This window comes from Trachypithecus francoisi, unplaced genomic scaffold (assembly GCF_009764315.1).
Source record: "Trachypithecus francoisi isolate TF-2019V2 unplaced genomic scaffold, Tfra_2.0 Lachesis_group1, whole genome shotgun sequence".
Classification (NCBI taxonomy): Eukaryota; Metazoa; Chordata; class Mammalia; order Primates; family Cercopithecidae; genus Trachypithecus; species Trachypithecus francoisi.
Genome location: NW_022681454.1, coordinates 63,529,814 through 63,550,727, shown reverse-complemented (window position 1 = coordinate 63,550,727; position 20,914 = coordinate 63,529,814).

The following is a 20,914-nucleotide window of genomic DNA, read 5'->3' as shown; positions in this document are numbered from 1 at the left end:
TTTTTTCAAAAATTGTATGAAGTGTGCTTCAACTGCTAGTTTGCACTTCTGGGACTAATAGGTGATCGAGGCCTTTAATAATTTATCAGTACTGGTTCACGAATTGTAACAAATATACTACACTAAGGCATTAGTAACAGGAAAAAACTGGATATAGATGATATATGGAAACTCTCTGTGCTATCTTCACTAATTTTTTGTATGTATAGAACTGTTCTAAAATTAAATGTTTATTAAAATAAATAAATAATGAGATAATATATCTAAAATTAGAAAAAATAATGTTTCAGACACTCAAAGTATGCAAAACTCAACATTAAACAGAAGAGCAGAAAATAAAAGAACACTTGGAGAAGAAAAAGTGATTTTTTTGAAATAAAAATTGAAATTGAGGAAATTCAAATAAAATAGATTGAGGAAAACTATGGTGTATATAAATAATACTAGAAATGAGAATCAGTGATTTATACAAAGAAATGATTGAGAGACATTGAAGAATTCTTTTTTGCCAATACACTAAAAATACACAAGAAATGGAGCTATTCTGGATAAAATATAACTCTACTCAATAATAAATATAAAGAAATAACTATAAATGCCACGTTTTGATAACATTTGTTTAATATTTATTGAATACTATATGGTCGTAACCATTAAGAAATTTAATAATTTAATTAGTAATTAAATAGTGCTAGAGCCTCCAAAGAAATTTAATTAGCAATTTACTAATTTACAGAAAATACATATCAGATTAAGATGGTTTTATAGATGAGGTCTACTAAATATTTAAAGAAAAAAAAATTCCTGTTTTTAAATTTCTAGTGTTAACAGTGATATTCCCTTTAGCTCCAGTAGGAGGAGGTAAAAACCTAAGAAGTTTTCAAGGAAGCTGACCCAACTGTTAAAAGCTAACAGCAAATCCAGACTTCGGGATTTATTTTAACTCCAAACACCTTTTTGTGACATACATGAAGTCTTTAAAAGGTGTAAAGTCTTACTTTATAGATTTAAGTATTCTCTGTCCAGTCCAAATGGAAATATTTTAATTTTTCATTTGGGGAATAGTTGTAGTGACCAAGTAATATTAATGAATGGACTAAGGAAAACTACAAAGTATTATCTTCCCCCCCGCCAGTACTCCCCTTTTCTCCATCACCCCACCCCTGCCTACCACACATACACACACACACACACACAAAAAGACAAAATCTTGGGATACTTAATAATCCTCTCTACACCCTATGAATTTGAGAAGTTTTGTGGATAAGAAATCTATTTTAATTGTGATCCCTTTCTTTCCATAAAGGAAGTATCAACTTTGATCATTAAGTGACGTCAAAGGGCAACATAATATACTCAGATGACTAAATGCAAAGTAACTGAAAAACTAAATAGGTCTTACAGTAAATCATCTTTCTTTAACTAGACAGTTAGAAATTCCGTATCTGGCTTGAAATAATATTAAATTTTTTTATTTCCTAAAAGATAACCTATCATCCAAATCATAACAAATCCTTCAGTCATAAATTCTACAATTAAATACATGACTTCAGAATGTGAATCATTTTATCTTTCTTTGTTGAGAGATAAGCGTTACCAATTTTATTTGTCTACACATTTCTATCATTACTGAATTAGATCTTAGACATTTAAACTCATCAGGTATTAGTCATCAAAACAAACAAAGAAATTGTTAACTACAAGCGTGTTCTTTTTTGTTCCTTTGAGTTTATGTCAAGGCTATGAGGTTAGGGATGAATATCTAATTCAATTTCAATTTCGTTAAAAACAATTTGTGGCCATGTATATTTCAAGTACTACAAGTTGCTGATGATACCGCAATGTCTCTACTTGTCCTCAAAGAATTTATTGTAGGGAAAGACAAACATGTAAATAGTCAATTAAAGTGTTGGTAAGATACAATGCTGATACACATGAAAATTAGACCTCAGCAAAGGGTCATGTAACAAACACTGGAAGGAAATTGATGATAAAGCAGGTGTAGGCCAGGCAAGAGCAGGAATAGAGTGGAATAATACAACATGGAAATATTCCAGGAGAAGGGAACAGCACGTGCATAGAGCTGAAAGAGTAAGAGCTTCATGCATTCTTAAAACTGAGGAAAGTCTGTTGTGATTGTATCCCTGAGAAAAGATGGATGCTGCAGGGTGGTATGAAGTGAGGCTAAAGATCTAAACAAGACCCATATTATGCAGGGACTTACAGGTGATTAGCTGTTTGACTATCACCCTAGAGCAATGGGGAGCCAGTAAGAAAACACACTTTAATAATTAAAAAATATATATATCCGCTTTGCACTTTACTGTAGTGGTGGCAAGGGAGGTTCAAAGTAAATTTTTAGGTTTCTACTTTGAGAAGATGAGGAGTCATAACATGAGAAATGACCAAAATATAGGAAATGGTGATCCAAAGATGTTGTACACCATCCCCCTCCACCACGCACACACACAAAGCCAAAATGTAAAATGGCTGGAAAAAAAATTCTGAAAATGTCAATCTATAAGTAATGGTTAAGGAAGGAAAGCTATCCAAGAAAACAAGAGGAAGAAAAGCAAGAAAGGTATTTTATCTTATTAGAGATATCATGAGAAGAGGAAATTCCTTGAAAATAAGAGGGTCAGTAATATTAAATGCTGCAGAGGAGTTAATAGTATACAGACTGTAGAAGTCACTAATAGAGTACAGTCCTTGTGATACTCAGTATTGTGGAATATTTGATTTAAAGAAGTAGAGGGACACTTGTTCTATTCAAAGGAGAAAAAGAGCAAAGGAGAGCACAGACAAATGAATTTGCAGGTTTGATGGCAAGAACAGTGAATGCAGATCTGATGCAGTCAGGTTTTCATGGCGGAGGGACCACCAAATTAGCAGAATGGAAAATAGGAAATACATTAGTTTTTGTGGGCAATATTTATGGTCCACATGCCTTTGGAGCTCATAAATAAACAAAAGCAACAATGTACATAATATTGCTGCTGTTGTTGTTGTTGTGGTGGTGGTGTTCAGTAGGGTTCAACAGTCCTGTTGCTGGGATAGATAATTCAGACCAGAGGCGTCTTAGACGGAATTGAAGGAAAACGTGTTCTTCCGGTGCAAACCAGATTTCTTTCAAAGCATTTCAGAGCATTCATTCAAGAGGCTAATAGAAAGGAAGGTTATATTTAACATGAAATTATAATTTCATGGAACAATAGTCGTTAAACTAATAGGTACATGCCTGGGCGCTCATAAATATATTCTGAGAGCTATCAAACACGTGTACTTTTAAGAAATCATTTCACAGAAATTCAACTTTCAATCATACTCTTTCCTAAACTTCTATTCAGCACACACATGGTAGAGGCACCATATTAGTCCTCCTTTCTCACCCATCCTTTTACAATCACATTCCTTTTACTTAAAGGATAATAAAGACATACCCTTTATTCAACCCAAATCTAAATATGATATGTTGAATATGTTGCTGTAAGATAGAAATTAAAAAAAAAAAAAAAACCTTTGGTGCACAAAATAAACGAAAAATTCAAACGATAAGTGTCAGCAAATCCTCCTACAACCAAGACACCAGAAATCCTATCACCCATATCATTAAAAGAAGAATTTCTACTACAATTTCAGCTTTTTGATAAGTAACAAATATATAAGCAAATGCATATATGTTGTTTTGATCAGACACACAAGAATAACTCAAACTACGTGCATATTTTAACACTAAGACAAGTATAGTCACTAAAAATATTTTTAAGACTACTAATTTTCACTGTATTAATACAGTCATGATTGAGGAGTATAAAAGTATAATTAATAGAAGACTTCCTATGTTAAAAATATATGATATTGAAACAAAATTATGTACAATAAGAAAGAAAATGGATGATGTATATTTTCTGAAAGCTAAGGAAGAGCTTGTTCATGACTTTTTTTTTTTTTTTTTTTGAGACAAAATTTCACTCTTGCTGCCCAGCTGGAGTGCAGTGGCGTGATCTCAGCTCACTGCACACTCCGCCTCCCAGGTTCAAGCGATTGTCTTACCGAGTCTCCTGAATAGCTGGAATTACAGGTGTCCGCCACCATGCCTGGCTAATTTTTTATATTTTTAGTAGAGAGAGACAGGGTTTCCCCATGTCGGCCAGGTTAGTTTCAAAATCCTGACCTAAGGTGATGGAGGGCATCAAATTGCAACAGTATTTCAAGTCCTTTGATTATTTTAAAAGATTAACGTCACCATTCTTTTTCGAATCAGTACATACAATGTGCTGAAATTAGATCCAATGTAACTAACTAAATTTCTGATAAAAATATTTTATATTGACATAATTATGTATAAAGGATTACATAATTTTTTTTTTTTTTTTTTTTTTTGAGACGGAGTCTCGCTCTGTCGCCTGGGCTGGAGTGCAGTGGCCGGATCTCAGCTCACTGCAAGCTCCGCCTCCCGGGTTTATGCCATTCTCCTGCCTCAGCCTCCTGAGTAGCTGGGACTATAGGCGCCCGCCACCGCGCCCGGCTAGTTTTTTGTATTTTTTAGTAGAGACGGGGTTTCACTGTGTTAGCCAGGATGGTCTCGATCTCCTGACCTCGTGATCCGCCCGTCTCGGCCTCCCACAGTGCTGGGATTACAGGCTTGAGCCACCGCGCCCGGCCAGGATTACATAATTTTTAAAAAATTAGCAGGTATATAATGAAAACCATTAAAGATGTGGAAAAGCTATGAAGACCATGGTTAAAGAAATTAAAATGGAATTATTAAGGTTTTAAAAGAAGTGTAGGAGAGGTCAGTAAAAGAAATTACTCTACTACAAAGACACATGCACACGTATGTTTATTGCGGCACTATTCACAATAGCAAAGACTTGGAATCAACCCAAATGTCCATCTGTGACAGACTGGATTAAGAAAATGTGGCACATATACACCATGGATACTATGCAGCCATCAAAAAGGAGGAGTGTGTCCTTTGTAGGGACATGGATGCAGCTGGAAACCATCATTCTTAGCAAACTATCACAAGAAGAGAAAACCAAACACCGCAGTGTCACTCATAGGTGGGAACTGAACAATGAGATCACTTGGACTCGGGAAGGGGAACATCACAACTGGGGCCTATCATGGGGAGGGGGGAGGAGGGAGGGATTGCTTTGGGGAGTTATACATGATATAAACGTTATGCACATGTACCCTAGAACTTAAAGTAATAAAAAATAAAAAATAAAAATAAAAAATAAAAATAAAAAATAAAAAATAAAAAATAAAAAATAAAAAAAAAAAAAAAATAAAAGAAAATACAAGTTTTCTTTTTGAGGTCAATTACTTGAGGTTAATTATGTGGGAAAGTGTAAAGGACTGAGAGAGTTGCATGGCTAGTGCTCATATGTCCTCAGTGGGTGTTTGTTGACTGACCAATTTTTACAATGGTGTTTACTATGGGAAAAGTGAAATTTCTTTTGTTGTTGATTTTTAATATATTATAGTTATGCATATTTTGAAAGTTTCTGTCTATAAATCAAACAGTAGCAAAACTGTCAATCACATTTACATGCAGGCAATACTTCAAAAAAAATTTAGTTAAAAAACTTTCATTATCAACTCTAGAAAAGGTATAAAAGATGGTTGTGGGCCGGGCGCGGTGGCTCAAGCCTGTAATCCCAGCACTTTGGGAGGCCGAGACGGGCGGATCACGAGGTCAGGAGATCGAGACCATCCTGGCTAACACGGTGAAACCCCGTCTCTACTAAAAAAAATACAAAAAACTAGCCGGGCGAGGTGGCGGGCGCCTGTAGTCCCAGCTACTCGGGAGGCTGAGGCAAGAGAATGGCGTAAACCCGAGAGGCGGAGCTTGCAGTGAGCTGAGATCCGGCCACTGCACTCCAGCCTGGGCGACAGAGCGAGACTTCGTCTCAAAAATAAATAAATAAATAAATAAATAAAAATAAAAATAAAAAATAAAAGATGGCTGTTTTTATGTACAGATAAGTTTGCATCAAGATAAAAATAGACTTGAAAAACCAAACCCAACAAAAGAGAATTTTTCAGAATTTGTTAAACTGCAGAGAGAGGAGGAAATGAAATATAATACATATCCTTCCTTTAGGTAAATTTTAGTTTTTATTGAATAAATGAATAAAATACTTTACAGACTTTTTCAAAAATAAGATTCTATAGCCAAATTTAATCTAACTTAAAATTTTAATATTTAGAATTTAGAATTTTAATATTTTTTATTTGGGGACATTTCTTCCTTATAAAAATTCAACCCTTCCTGGTTGATGCTTAAGCATATTTTTTCTTTCTTTTTGTTCACATGTTTTCGTGAATAAATTGATCTTCCATTTGAATCAATTTATCCTGAGTACATATGTAGGCCAGTAAATTATTTATTTTGAGGCTTTGTAGAATTTGAGTTCTCTGAGATTTTAATAGAATTGAGTCCTACTCTGAACTCTAGAACTCCCTCTACATCTGATCTGTGACTTCCCAAGATTAATTTTCCTTCTGACTATAGACATTCCTGTCAACAGAAATTATTTTTGAGCAATCATTTTTCTCTCATATTTTACAGGACATTTCTCATATTAGAGAGTACAGGTGAATAAGCGGATCTTTCTTATTCAAGTGAAAATATGTAAAGGAGCAAATTATTCAATTATAACACTTTACATGTGTTTTTAATTCAATTTCATGCCATACTAGACTGACGTAAGGCTAAATGAGATCAGGAACCAAAGACCATATCTCACACTGAGGATAGTAATCTCAGTTGTTGATTATTAATTGTAAAATAGGAAAGTTTATGCAACTAATAGTATTGTTTCAGCATGAAATCTCCAACCTGTTTAAAGTTCTCTTTGTATATATAATTAAATGGAAACTGGACAAAAAGAAATTGAATAAGGAGGAAATGTTATACATCTACATTTTGACGCATAAAATTTCATTTGAAATGTTCACTGCAACGTTATTTTTAATGAGAATTTTCTGATTTACTGTACTATACATAGTATATGCTATAATATACATGATTCTGAGAGAAATTGCCATATAGTATTATTGAAAGATAATACTATATGAGCTGAATCACAAAATGTTAGACTCAGAAGAAATTCATCAGGGTTTTTAGACCAATAACTTATATGCCTTGGATCCTTCTTGAACATCTCCTGTAAGAGACGACTAGTCTAGGTTTCAACACATTTATTGAGGGGATCTTATCTCAATACAAAGTATTTCAAAATACTGTTACCAAGACTAATTTGCAAGCATTCAAAATACTTAAATGAGTCAAAAGAAATAAAATTATATCTATTCTATTATATATTTAAAATATACCACATCATTAAAGTATTTTAAAAAACTGAGAACTTGATGAGAGCAAGGAAATCAAAGGATAACAAATGATCTCACAACTTTAGGGGTAAACTTTAAAAAAAAAATGTATCTCAAACTAGTACCAGATTATAGTTTTGTTAAATATGCTCTATTTTGTTATGTATTATTTTATACTTATTTTCAGAGATACTCTTAGTTATTGTTTTCCAACTATTATAAAATGAAGATTATAATGAAATTCATGGGAAACAAATTTGACTCCTTAGAGTAATCTTTAGAGTATGTGACAAATGGAGTTTTAAAAATTGATCCATTGTCATAATGAATATACTTCTTTGTCTCTGTATAAAGCATTTAATGTGATGTTTTAAATGTCATACCCTTTAACTTTATCTCTCATTTATGTATTTATTCAACGATTAGTCACTGTCAACTATGTCAGGCAATGTGTTCTTCCTCCCCTTCAGGAACTTACAGCTTAATCTGGAAAAAAAAATAGTAAATTACTAGTATAAGTGAAACGAATGTTAAAATAAGGATAGGCATGAGAGATTGAGAATATGGAGGAGAAACATCTAACTCAACTTTAGTTGTCATGGAAGGTTTAGTGTTCTGGACAACAGAGTGACATTTTAGATTCAAGCTTTGAAAACATCACAGAAGCTGCAGTGTAGAAAATTGTCTACTATAGAAAATGGAGAGAGATGGAGACAGTGGGAAGATCACACTGAGGAGAATGGAGATATAGTAAATTTGCAAGATACTAAGAAGGAAGGTTTGATAGAGCTGGTATTTAATTGAATGAAGGGTTATTGAAAACAGACAAATCAAAAAACAGATGAAATATTGGTCTGGACCCCTACTTGCAGCTGACCTTTTTTGTTAAAAGAGTATCATACATAAACGATAACATTTTGCTAACCCAACAGATTAATATAATGTATTATTTTCTTCCTTAAATTCCCATTCACTTAACATGCCCTATTATTTTGTATTAATATACAATTTCTGGGTCTTCAAGAAAGTATTTTCATGTTTAAAGAGACAGGTTAGCTGGGTGCAATGGCTCACGCCTGCAATCCCAGCACTTTGGGAGGCCGAGACAAGCAGATCACTTGAGGTCAGGAGTTCGAGACTAGCCTGGTCAACATTCTGAAACCCCGTCTCTACTAAAAGTACAAAAGTTAGGTGAGCATGATGGTGATTGCGGTAATCCCAGCTACTTGGGAGGCCAAGGTAGGAGAATCGCTTGAACCTGAGAGGTGGAGGTTGCAGTGAGCAGAGATCACACCAGTGCACTCCAGCCTGGGTGACAGAAGGAGACTCTGTCCAAAAAAAAAAAAAAAAAAGGGTCACAGGACATTTCAAATTCTGTTTTACATTTTTCAACACAGTCATCTTGAGAATTCAGAGGAAGGGGCTGCTATTTATTTCTAGAGAGGAGACTCAAGAGAAATTAGCAAATCAACATTTAAAGAAGAACAGATACCAACCCTACTAAAACTATTCCGAAAAATAGAAGAGGAGGGAATACCTCCAAACTCATTCTACAAGGCTAGTAACACCCAGATACCAAAACCAGAAAAAAAAGGAAAACTATAGGCCAATATGGCTTATATATTTTGATGCAAATATCCTCAACAAAATACTAGAATACTAGCAAACCAAATTCAACAATACATTAGAAGGATCATTCACCATGACCATGTGGGATTTATCCCTGGAATGCAAGCGTGGTTCAACATATGCAAATCAACAAGGTGATACATTATATCAACAGAATGAAAGATAAAAACCATGTGATCATTTCAATTGATGCTGAAAACATATTTGATAAAATGTAACATCCGTTCATCATAAAAGCCCTAAAAAAACAGAATATAAAAGGAATATACCGCAAAACAATAAAAGCCATCTATGATAGATCCACAGATAATATCAGACTGAATGTGGAAAACTTGAAAACCTTTTCTCTAAAATCTGTAACGAGACAAGAATGCTCACTTTCACTGCTATTATTTAACATAGAACTGGAAGACTGAAGACCTAGCTAGAGCAATGAGACAAGAGATTTTAAAAAATGCATTTGAATTGGACAGAAAGAAGTCAAATTATCCTTGTTTTCAAATAACACGATCTTATATTTCAGTAAACCTAAAGACCTCACCAAAAAACTATTAGAACTAATAAACAAATTCAGGGCTGAGCACGGTGGCTCAAGCCTGTAATCCCAGCACTTTGGGAGGCCGAGACGGGAGGATCACGAGGTCAGGAGATCGAGACCATCCTGGCTAACATGGTGAAACCCCGTCTCTACTAAAAAATAGAAAAAAAAAAAAAAAACTAGCCGGGCGAGGTGGCGGGTGCCTGTAGTCCCAGCTACTCGGGAGGCTGAGGCAGGAGAATGGTGTGAACCCGGGAGGCAGAGCTTGCAGTGAGCTGAGATCCGGCCACTGCACTCCAGCCTGGGTGACAGAGCGAGACTCCGTCTCAAAAAAAAAAAAAAAAAAAAAAACACAAAAAATTAGCCAGGTGTGGTGGAGGGCACCTGTAGTCTCTGCTACACAGGAGGCTGAGGCAGGAGAATGGTGTGAACCTGGGAGGCAGAGCTTTCAGTGAGCCAAGATCATGCCACTGCACTCCTGCCTGGGCGACAGAGCAAGGCTCTGTCTCAAAATAATAAATAAATAAAAATAAAAATAAACAAGTTCAGTTATGTTGCAGGATACAATACCAACACAGAAAAATCAGTAGCATCTCTATATGCCAACAGTGAACAATCTGAAAAAGAAATCAAGAGAAAGTAATACCATTTACAATAGCTACAAATAAAATAAGATACCTATGAATACACTTAATCACAGAAGTGAAAAATCTCAACAATGAAAACTGTAAAGCATTGATGTAAAAAACTGAAGAGGATACACACAACAAATGGAAAGATATTCCAACTTCATGAATTGCAATAATCAATATTTTTAAAACATTCATACTACCCAAAGCAATCTGCAGATTCAATGCAATCCCTATCAAAATACCAATGACATTCTTCATGTAAGTAGAAAAAGAAAACAAAAAGCTGAAGTTTATATGGAAACACAAAAGATGTCAAACAGCCAAAGCTATTCTAAGTAAACAGAACAAAACTAAAGAAATCACATAACCCGACTTCAAATTATACTACAGAGCTATAGTAAACAAAGCAGCATGGTACTGGCATAAAAACAGGAATATAGACCAATTAAACAAAATATACAACCTAGAAACAAATCCAGACAACTACCATGAACTCATTTTTCACAAAGGTACCAAGAACATACACTAGGGAAAAGACAGTCTCTTTTGGTTCTAGGAAAACAGTATATCCATATGCAGAAGAATGAAACTAGACCCATATATCTTGACACTTCCAAATCAAATCAAAATGGATTTAAAAATTAAAGACTTCAAACTGTAAATCTACCACAAGAAAACATAGGGAAATATCTCCAGGAGCTGGGACTAAGCAAAGATTTTTTGGGTAATATCCCACAAGCACAGGCAAGCATAGCAAAAATGAACAAATGAAGTCACATTAAGTCAAAAAGCTTCTGCACAACAAAGGATACAATCAACAAAGTGAAGAGACAACCCACAGAATGAGAGAAAATATTTGCAAACTACCCCTCTGATGAGAGATTAATAACCATAATATATATAAGGACCTCAAACAAATCTACGGAAAAAAAACCAAATCTAACAATCTGATCCAAAAAATGGCAAAATATTTGAGTAGACATTTTTCAAAAGAAGGCATACAAATGGCAAATAGGTATATGAAGAGGTACTCAACATCACTGATTATCAGAGAAATGCAAATTAATACTACAATGAGATACCTTGTTCCAGTTAAAATGGCTTATATAAAAAAGGCAACAACAAATACTGGAAAAGATGTGGAGAAAAGGGAACCCCTGTACACTGTTGGTGGGGATGTAAATTAGGACAACCACTATAGAGAACAGTTTGGAAGTTCCTCAAAATATTACAAACTGAGCTACCATATGATACGGCAACCCCAGTGCTGGGTATACACTCCCCAAAAAGTAAATCAGTATATTAAAGAGATGCCTACACTCCTGTATTTGTTGCAACACTTCTGCTCTCCTATGTTTGTTGGAACACTGTTTGCAATAGTCAAGTTTTGGAAGCAACATAAGTGTTCATCAACAGATAAACAGATAAAGAAAATGTGGTACATATACACAATGGAGTACTATTCAGCCATAAGAAAAAATGAGATCCAGTCATCTGCAACAACATGGGTGCAACTATAGATCATAATGTTAAGTGAAATAAGCCAGGTGCAGAAAGACAAACATCTTATGTTTTCACTTATTTGTGCAACCTAAAATAAAAACAATTGAACTCACGGACATGGAAAAGAGAAAGATGTTATCAGGGGCTGGGAGGCATAGTGGGGGATTGTAGGAGGAAATGGGTATGGTTAATGGGTACAAAAAATAGTCAGAAAGAATGAATAAGACCTTCCATTTGATAGCACAACAGGGTGACTATAGTTAATAATAACTTAATTGTACATTTTAAAATATAGAGTATAATTGGATTGTATGTAACTCAAAGGATAAATGCTTGAGGAAATAGACATCCCATTCTCTGTGATGTGCTTGTTTCACATTGCAAGTTTGTGTCAAACATCTCATATATCCCATAAATACATGTACTTACTATGGATGCACAAAAATGTAAGAATAAATAAATGAATAAATTAAAAATTTGAAAAGAGAAATTAACAAATCACATGAGAAACGTTCATGCCCTGAATTAGTCCACTAGTAATGTCCCATATTTGAATTTTTTTTTTCCAATGATAAAAATTTGCTTTTGCATATACGGTCATTATATATCATAGTAGTGTCAGGCCTCTGAGCATAAGCTAAGCCATCATATCCCCTGTGACCTGCACGTGTACATCCAGATGACCTGAAGTAACTGAAGAATCACAAAAGAAGTAAAAATGCCCTGCCCCTGCCTTAACTGATGACATTCCACCACAAAAGAAGTGAAAATGGCCAGTCCTTGCCGTAAGTGATGACATTACCTTGTGAAATTCCTTTTCCTGGCTCATCCTGGCTCAAAAAGATCCCCTACTGAGCACATTGTGATTTCCCACTCCTGCCAGTCAGAGAACAACCCCCCTTTGACTGTAATTTTCCTTTACCTACCTAAATCCTATAAAATGGCCCCACCCTTATCTCCCTTCGCTGACTCTCTTCTCGGCCTCAGCCTGCCTGTATCCAGGTGATTAAAAAGCTTTATTGCTCACACAAAGTCTGTTTGGTGGTCTGTTCACATGGATGCACATGACATTTTGGTGCCATGACTTGGATCAGGGGAACTCCCTTGGGAGATCAATCCCCTGTCCTCCTGCTCTTTGCTCCGTGAGAAAGATCCACCTACAACCTCTGGTCCTCATCAGACCAACCAGCCCAAGGAACATCTCACCAATTTTAAATCAGGTAAGCAGCCCCTCTTTTTATTCTCTTCTCCAGCCTCTCTCACTATCCCTCAACCTCTTTCTCCTTTCAATCTTGACGCCACGTTTCAATCTTTCCCTTCTCTTAATTTCAGTTCCTTTCCTTTTCTGGTAAAGACGAAGGAGACGCATTTTATCTGTGGACCCAAAACTCTGGTGCTGGTCACGGACTCAGGAAGGCAGTCTTCCCTTGGTGTTTAATCATTCCCCGGATGCCTCTCTGATTATTCACCCACGTTTCATAGGTGTCTGACCACGCAGGGATGCCTGCCTTGGTCCTTCACCCTTTGCTGCAAGTCCTGCTTTTCTGGAGGAGAGGCAAGAATCCCTATCCCTTCTCTCCCTGTCTCTACCCCTTCTCTGCTTTTCTGGGGGTCAAAAACCTCCTGACTCCTTATTTCCATGCCCTGACTTCTTATCTCTGCACCCCAATCCCTTATTTCTGTGCCCCAACCTCTTAGCTGTGCACCCCAACCCGTTATTTCCATGCCCCAACCTCTTACTCTGCACCGCATCCCCTTATTTCTGTTCCCCAACTTCTTATCTCTGTGCCCCAACCCCTTATCTCCATGTCTCAACCCCTTTCCCACTTTTCTGGAGGGTAAGAACCCCTGAACCCCTTCTCTCCGTGTCTCTACTCTCTCTTTTCTCTAGGCTTGCCTCCTTCACTATGGGCAACCTTCCACCCTCCATTCTTCCTTCTTCTCCCTTAGCCTGTGTTCTCAAGAACTTCCAAACTCTTCAACTCACACCTGACCTAAAACCTAAATGTCTTATTTTCTTCTACAGTGCTTCTTGAACCCAATACAAACTCGACAATAGTTCCAAATAACCAGAAAACAGCACTTTTGATTTTGCCATCCTAAAAGACATAATAATTATTGTCATAAAATGGGCAAATGGTCTGAGGTGCCTGACATCCAGACGTTCTTTTACCTATCGGTCCCTCCCTAGTCTCTGTTCCCAATGCACTCGTCCCAAATCTTCCTTCTTTCCCTCTGGCCTGTCCCCTCAGTCCCAACCACAAGCGTCGCTGTGTCTTTCTAATCTTCCTTTTCTACAGACCCATCTGACCTCTCCCCTCCTCGCCAGGCGGAGCTAGGTCTCAATTTTTCCTCAGCCTCCACTCCCCCACCCTATAATCCTTTTATCACCTCCCCTCCTCACACCTGGTCTGGCTTACAGTTTCATTCCTTGACTAGAACTCCCCCACCTGCCCAGCAATTTCCTCTCAAAAAAGTGGCTAGAGCTAAAGTCATAGTCAAGGTTAATGTTCCTTTTTCTTTATCTGATCTCTCCCAAATCAGTTAGTGTTTAGGCACTTTTTCATCCAATATGAAAAATTCAGCCCAGTTCACGGCCCGTTTAGCAGCAACCCTGAGACACTTTCCAGCCCTAGACTCTGAAAGGTCAGAAGGCCATCTTATTCTCAATATGCATTTTATTTTATTACCCAGTCTGCTCCTGATTTAAATTCCTGCCTTCAAACCCCACAACAAGACTTAATGAACTTCGCCTTCAAGGTGTACAATAATAGAGTAGAGGCAGCCAAGTAGCAACTTATTTCTGAGTTGCAATTCCTGGCCTCCACTGTGAGACAAATCTCACCCACATCTCCAGCATACAACTCCAAACGCCTGACCTGCAGCTGCCAGGGGTTCTTCCAGAACCTCCTCCCCCAGGAGCTTGCTACCAGTGCCGGAAATCTGGCCACTGGGCCAAGGAATGCCCGCAGCCTGGGATTCCTCCTGAGTTGTGTCCCATCTGTGTGGGACCCCACTGGAAATCGGACTGTCCAACTTGCACAGCAGCCACTCTCAGAGCCTCTGGAACTCTGGCCCAAGGCTCTGTAACTTCTTCCCACACCTTCTTGGCTTAGTAACTGATGGTTGACGCTGCCCCATCACCTTGGAAGCCTCCTTAACCATCGCAGACACTTTGGGTAACTCTTACAGTGGAGGGTTAGTCCGTCCCCTTCTTGATCAATATGGAGGCTACCCACTCCACATCACCTTCTTTTCAAGGGCCTGTTTCCCTTGCCTCCATAACTGTTGTGGGTACTAACAGTCAGTCTTCTAAACCTCTTAAAACTCCCCCCAACTCTTGTGCCAACTTGGACAACATTCTTTTATGCACTCCTTTTTAGTTATCCCCACCTGCCCAGTTCCTTTATTAGGTCGAAACATTTTAACTAAATTATCTGCCTCCCCGACTATTCCCAGGCTACAGCCACACCTCATTGCCTCCTTTTCCTCCAGTTCAAAGCCTCCTTCACATCCTCCCCTCGTATCCCCCAACCTTAACCCACAAGTATAGGATACCTCTACTCCCTCCTTAGTGACTGATCATGCACCCCTTTCCATCTCATTAAAACCTAATCACCCTTACCCCACTCAACACCAATATCCCATCCCATAGCACACTTTAAAAGGATTAAAGCCTGTTATCACTTGCCTGTACAGCATGGCCTTTTAAAGCCTGTAAACTCCCCTTATAGTTCTCCCATTTTACCTGTCCTAAAACCAGACAAGGCTTATAGGTTAGTTCAGGGTCCGTGCCTTATCAACCAAATTGTTTTGCCTGTCCACCTCATGGTGCCAAACCCATATACTCTCCTATCCTCAATACCTCTCTCCACAACCCATTATTCCGTTCTGGATCTCAAACATGCTTTCTTTACTATTCCTTTGCACCCTTCATCCCAGCCTCTCTTCGCTTTCACTTAGACCGACCCTGGAACCCATCAGGCTCAGCAAATTACCTGTGCTGTGCTGCTGCAAAGCTTCACAAGCAGCCCCCATTACTTCAGTCAAGCCCAAATTTCCTCATCTGTTACGTATCTTGGCATAATTCTCATAAAAACACATGTGCTCTCCTTGCTGATCATGTCTGACTAATCTCCCAAACCCCAATCCCTTCTACAAAACAATACCTTTCCTTCCTAGGCGTGGTTAGTGGGGTCAGAATTCTTGCACAAGAGCCAGGACCGTGTCCTGTAGCCTTTCTGTCCTAACAACTTGACCTTACTGTTTTATCCTAGCCCTCATGTCCGCGTGCAGTGGCTGCCACTGCTTTAATACTGTTAGAGGCCCTAAAAATCACAAAGTATGCTCAACTGACTCTCTATAGCTCTCATAACTTCCAAAATCAATTTTCTTCCCCCCCCCCACCATTGCTCAAGATAACGCTTATGCTGATAAGGTAGCTAAAGAAGCAGCTAGCATTCCAACTTCTATCCCTCACGACAGTTTTCCTCCTTCACATTGATCACTCCCATCTACTCCCCCACTGAAACTTCCACCTATCAATCTCTTCTCACACAAGGCAAATGGTTCTTAGACCAAGGAAAATATCTCCTTCCAGCCTCACAGGCCCATTCTATTCTGTCATCATTTCATAACCTCTTCCATCTAGGTTACAAGCTGCTAGCCTGTCTCTTAGCACTTCTCATTTTCTTTCCATCCTAGAAATCTATCCTCCAGGAAATCACTTCTCAGTGTTCTGTCAGCTATTCTACTACTCCTCTGGAATTTCTCAGACCCCATCCCTTCCCTACACATCAAGCTCAGGGATTTTCCCCTCCCAGGATGGGCAATTAGACTTTACTCACGTGCCCCGAGTCAGAAAACTAAAATACCTCTTGGTCTGGGTAAACACTCCCACTGCATGGGTAGAGGCCTTTCCTGCAGGGTCTGAGAAGGCCACCGCAGTCATTTTTTCCCTTCTGTCAGACATAATTCCTTGGTTTGGCCTTCCCACCACTATATAGTCTGATATCGAACCAGCCTTTATCAGTCAAATCACCCAAGCAGTTTTTCAGGCTATTGGTATTCAGTGAAACCTTTATATCCTTTACCATCCTCAAACTTCAGGAAAGGTAGAACGGATTAATGGTCTTTTAAAAACACATCTCACCAAGCTCAGTCACCAATTTAAAAAGGACTAGAAAATACTTTTACCACTTTCCCTTCTCAGAATTCAGGCCTGTCCTCAGAATGCTACAGGTTCCAGCCCATTTGAATTTCTGTGTGGACACTGCTTTTTTTAGGTCCCAGTCTCATTCCAGTCACCAGCCCAACTTGAACTGCACCCCAAAAACTTATATAAAACCTAAAAACTCACCAACCAAGCAAGTAATTATGCTGAACCCCCTTAGGCTCTCTCTAATTAGATGTCCTAGGTCCTCCCAATTCTTAATCCTTTAATACCTGTTTTTTCTCCTTCTTTTATACAGATGTGTCTTCCATTTAGTTTTTCAATGCATACAAAACAGCATCCAGACCATCACCAATCATTCTATACAACAAATGCTCCTTCTAATAACCCTACAATATTGCCTCTTACCACAAAATCTCCCTTCAGCTTAATCTCTCCACTCTAGGCTACCACACTGCCCCTAATCCCACCTGAAGCAGCCCTGACAAACATCTCCCATTATCTCTCCATACCACCCCCCAAAATTTTTGCCGCCCCAACACTTCAACACTATTTTGCTTTATTTTTCTTATTAATATAAGAAGGCAGGAATGTCAGGCCTCTGAGCCCAACCCAAGCCATCACATCCCCTGTGACTTGCACGTATACGCCCAGATGACCTGAAGTAACTGAAGAATCACAAAAGAAGTGCAAATGCCCTGCCCCGCCTTAACTGATGACATTCCACCACAAAAGAAGTGAAAATGGCTGGTCCTTGCCTTAAGTGAAATTCCTTTTCCTGGCTCATCTTGGCTCAAAAGCTCCCCAACTGAGCACCTTGTGACCCCCACTGCTGCCCATCAGAGAATAAGCCCCCTTTGACTGTAATTTTCCTTTACCTACTCAAATCCTATAAAATGGCCCCACCCTTATCTCCCTTCACTGACTCTCTTTTCAGCCTCAGCCCACCTGCACCCAGGTGATTAAAAAGCTTTATTGCTCACACAAAGCCTGTTTGGTGGTCTCTTCACACAGACGCGCATGACACTACCAAGTTACTGTCTTGATTCTATTCTCTCCATTAATATCTTTCCTTGATTTCCTAGCTGTATTTTATCTCTTTTATGTGGTGATAACATATTTTGGGATACTAGTCTTTTTCCACCTTGACTTCAGCTAATATTGGGCTCATTTATTTCCCTTTGGACAACCTAATGTCCATAAGCAAGACCTATGATTTAAAGTATCCTTGCATTAATCATTATCAGTTTGTACAATATTCTGGACAATTTACATTATTAACAAATATTGGTGAATGGATGAATAAACAATATTTCTGAGGTTGTGTTTTGTCCAGACTCAAATTCCTATCGAGTCAAGCAGTTAACAACGAAGAAAATGAGTGAATCAGACTAAACGTATGTTAACCGAGCATTGCAGGAAGTGAGTTAAGTTGAGAGTGCATAACTTGCTTAAAATAGATACAACTCGACCCCTGACTGAGTTGTACAGATTCCTTGTAGGAATGTCAGACCAGTGTTTTTAGGTCATCTGATTTCTCAAGAAATACAAGAATTACTAAATTATATATCATGTTTTTAAATGTTGCAAATGTTTGAATGCTTCAGATCCCCCAAAATTATTCAACTTATGGGACACCATTTAGCCATCATTTACACTACAAAGTGTGCTGAGTGAGCCAGATGCCCAAAAGTCATTTTTTTTTTTTCCTTTTTCCTCTCTTCTTTCTTCCCAACAGGTCACTGACTCTTACCCCAGATGCCCTTTCTTCAAATATCTTCTCACATATTAAATTACTTCCTACCTCCATTGTCCATATTTTCAGGTGTGGTCCCATAAACAGAGGTAGTCTGCTTGCAGATGTCATCACCATTTGATTACTTTCAAAACCAAGTATCTGACCTCATACCAGGTGGTTGCAGAAGGAATTTAAGGATGAAGATCAAGGAAGATTTTGGATTATTTTAGATTATGATTTGAAACAGTGAACAGGACACAGCGTCAGGCTAATGTCCTCTCGCCATTAAAGGGAAAGGATAAGTTTAAACCTCATGGGCTATGAGACAAGATAGAGATAAAATATATTGTAAAATAGAATTACGTCTAAAAGCAAAAGCTTGGTGAAACTGATTTCTGATTGGGATTGCCAGGGACTTCAACAGCTTGTGTGGTCCTGAGTCAGTCATGTACTGGTTATGCATGATCTACGGTTGCTGCTCAGAAATTTCAATCATATTTAACAACCTTGTTAGTTTTCTGAATATTGCATATAAATATTACTTTTAGAATTACATTTTTGAAATGGAAGTGCATTTTTTTATTATCTAAAACAGCTGATCTATGTCCGTATTCATAAAATGAGACATAATAGCATTATTCATATCACTTCATTACTTTTGTATCTCTACTTCTTTCCAAATGCCAAAAAATATTAATTTTTTTTCTGAGCTTACTTTATACTTAAATCTCGAGAAGGGTAAGTATTAACAACTTTGTCAAATTATAATTTTAACTGTGAGAACCGGATATATCACTATTAGATCAGCAGTAGAATAACATTTGATTAGATCATATAATTTGAATAATTTTCTACTTTTTCCCTCCTCAATACTTTGAGACTTCCAATTTAAAGAACACATGTGAAATAAGTATAATCTGTGTATAGTTTAAAGTATAGTTAATCTATGTCAAGAATTAAAAGAGCAATTTGTTCTTTTTTCCCATTTACTTGTTTAATTTTGGCTGAAGGAAGATAACAATGCTGGAGACCTCAGGTCAGGGAAATATTCCTTGCAAAAAATTTCCTGGTTCTGTCTACTTTCAAATAGTTGCCAATGAGTTCAGAACATTCCTAAGAAATACATTGTATTTATTTTCTGAACATGTTATCTGTAACATCTTAATTTCCTAATGCTTCATTTTAACACTTTTCATTATTTCAAACTCATGAATTATTATACACTAAACACATAAACTATTTTCATCATCATTTCCTTATTTATGTTTAACTCATTCTGTAAAGCTTACATAATTATACAAAGCAATATCCATAAACTGAATATATTTAGAAATTACAAAGCAATGGGCTGAGCACGGTGGCTCACACTTGTAATCCCAGCGCTTTGGGAGACTGAGGCAGCAGATCAGCCTGGTCAACATGGTGAAACCCCATCTCTACCAAAAAATAAAAAATAAAAAAAATACAAAAATCAGTCGGGCGTAGTGGCGGGTGCCTATAATCCCAGCTATTTAGGAGGCTGAGGCAGGAGAATCGCTTGAACCCCAGAGGCGGAAGTTGAAGTGAGCCGAGATCGCTCCATTGCACTTCAGCATGGGAGACAAAAGTGAGACTCCATCCCCGTCCCCCCCCCAAAAAAAATGACAAAGCAATGAATCTACTCCTGCAATTTGTTTTAACAATTACCGCATCCAAACACTAACTTTAGATCAGTGAAGGTAGAGGAAGTGACAAAGAGAAAAAATAAATTTGGCTTCTTAAAATAAGAATAGTTTAAGGAAGTGTGATGTATCAATGCAATGTGTAAAAACCTTTTTATTATTTAATCTCTAAATTTTGATTTGGATATTATTTGTCTTTTCACTTCTGAAAATCTATTTATTTGCCCAATACTATGTTTTAGATTATTAGGTTCCATTAGTAGACAACACTGCAAAAAAGACTCATCTTCTGGTAGTTATGCTGTAGAGGAGTATAGGTAGAAAAATCCTATTAATACACATATTAGAAAGTATGCATCAGACTACAAGATGGTACAGGATATTGAAGAGAAAAAGAGAGAAAGAAAAGGAAAGAAAGTAAGTAAAGGAATGGAAAAGCAGGCTACAGGGCATTGGTATGGTGAGCAGTGATAGAGCTGAGGGCACATTGAGGTGCCACAGTGACAGAGCTGTGAGATGTCAATGAGACTAAGGTGCATGTCACCCAGTATTTGTTAAATAGAAAATGAGATTAATTGTCTTTGCTACAAATTTATGTATAATTTCATTTAACAAACTTTTATAATTAGATTTTTTATACTAGCATAAATTGTTTTCTAAAAGAATCTATTTAATAACACGGTCTCATACTACAAA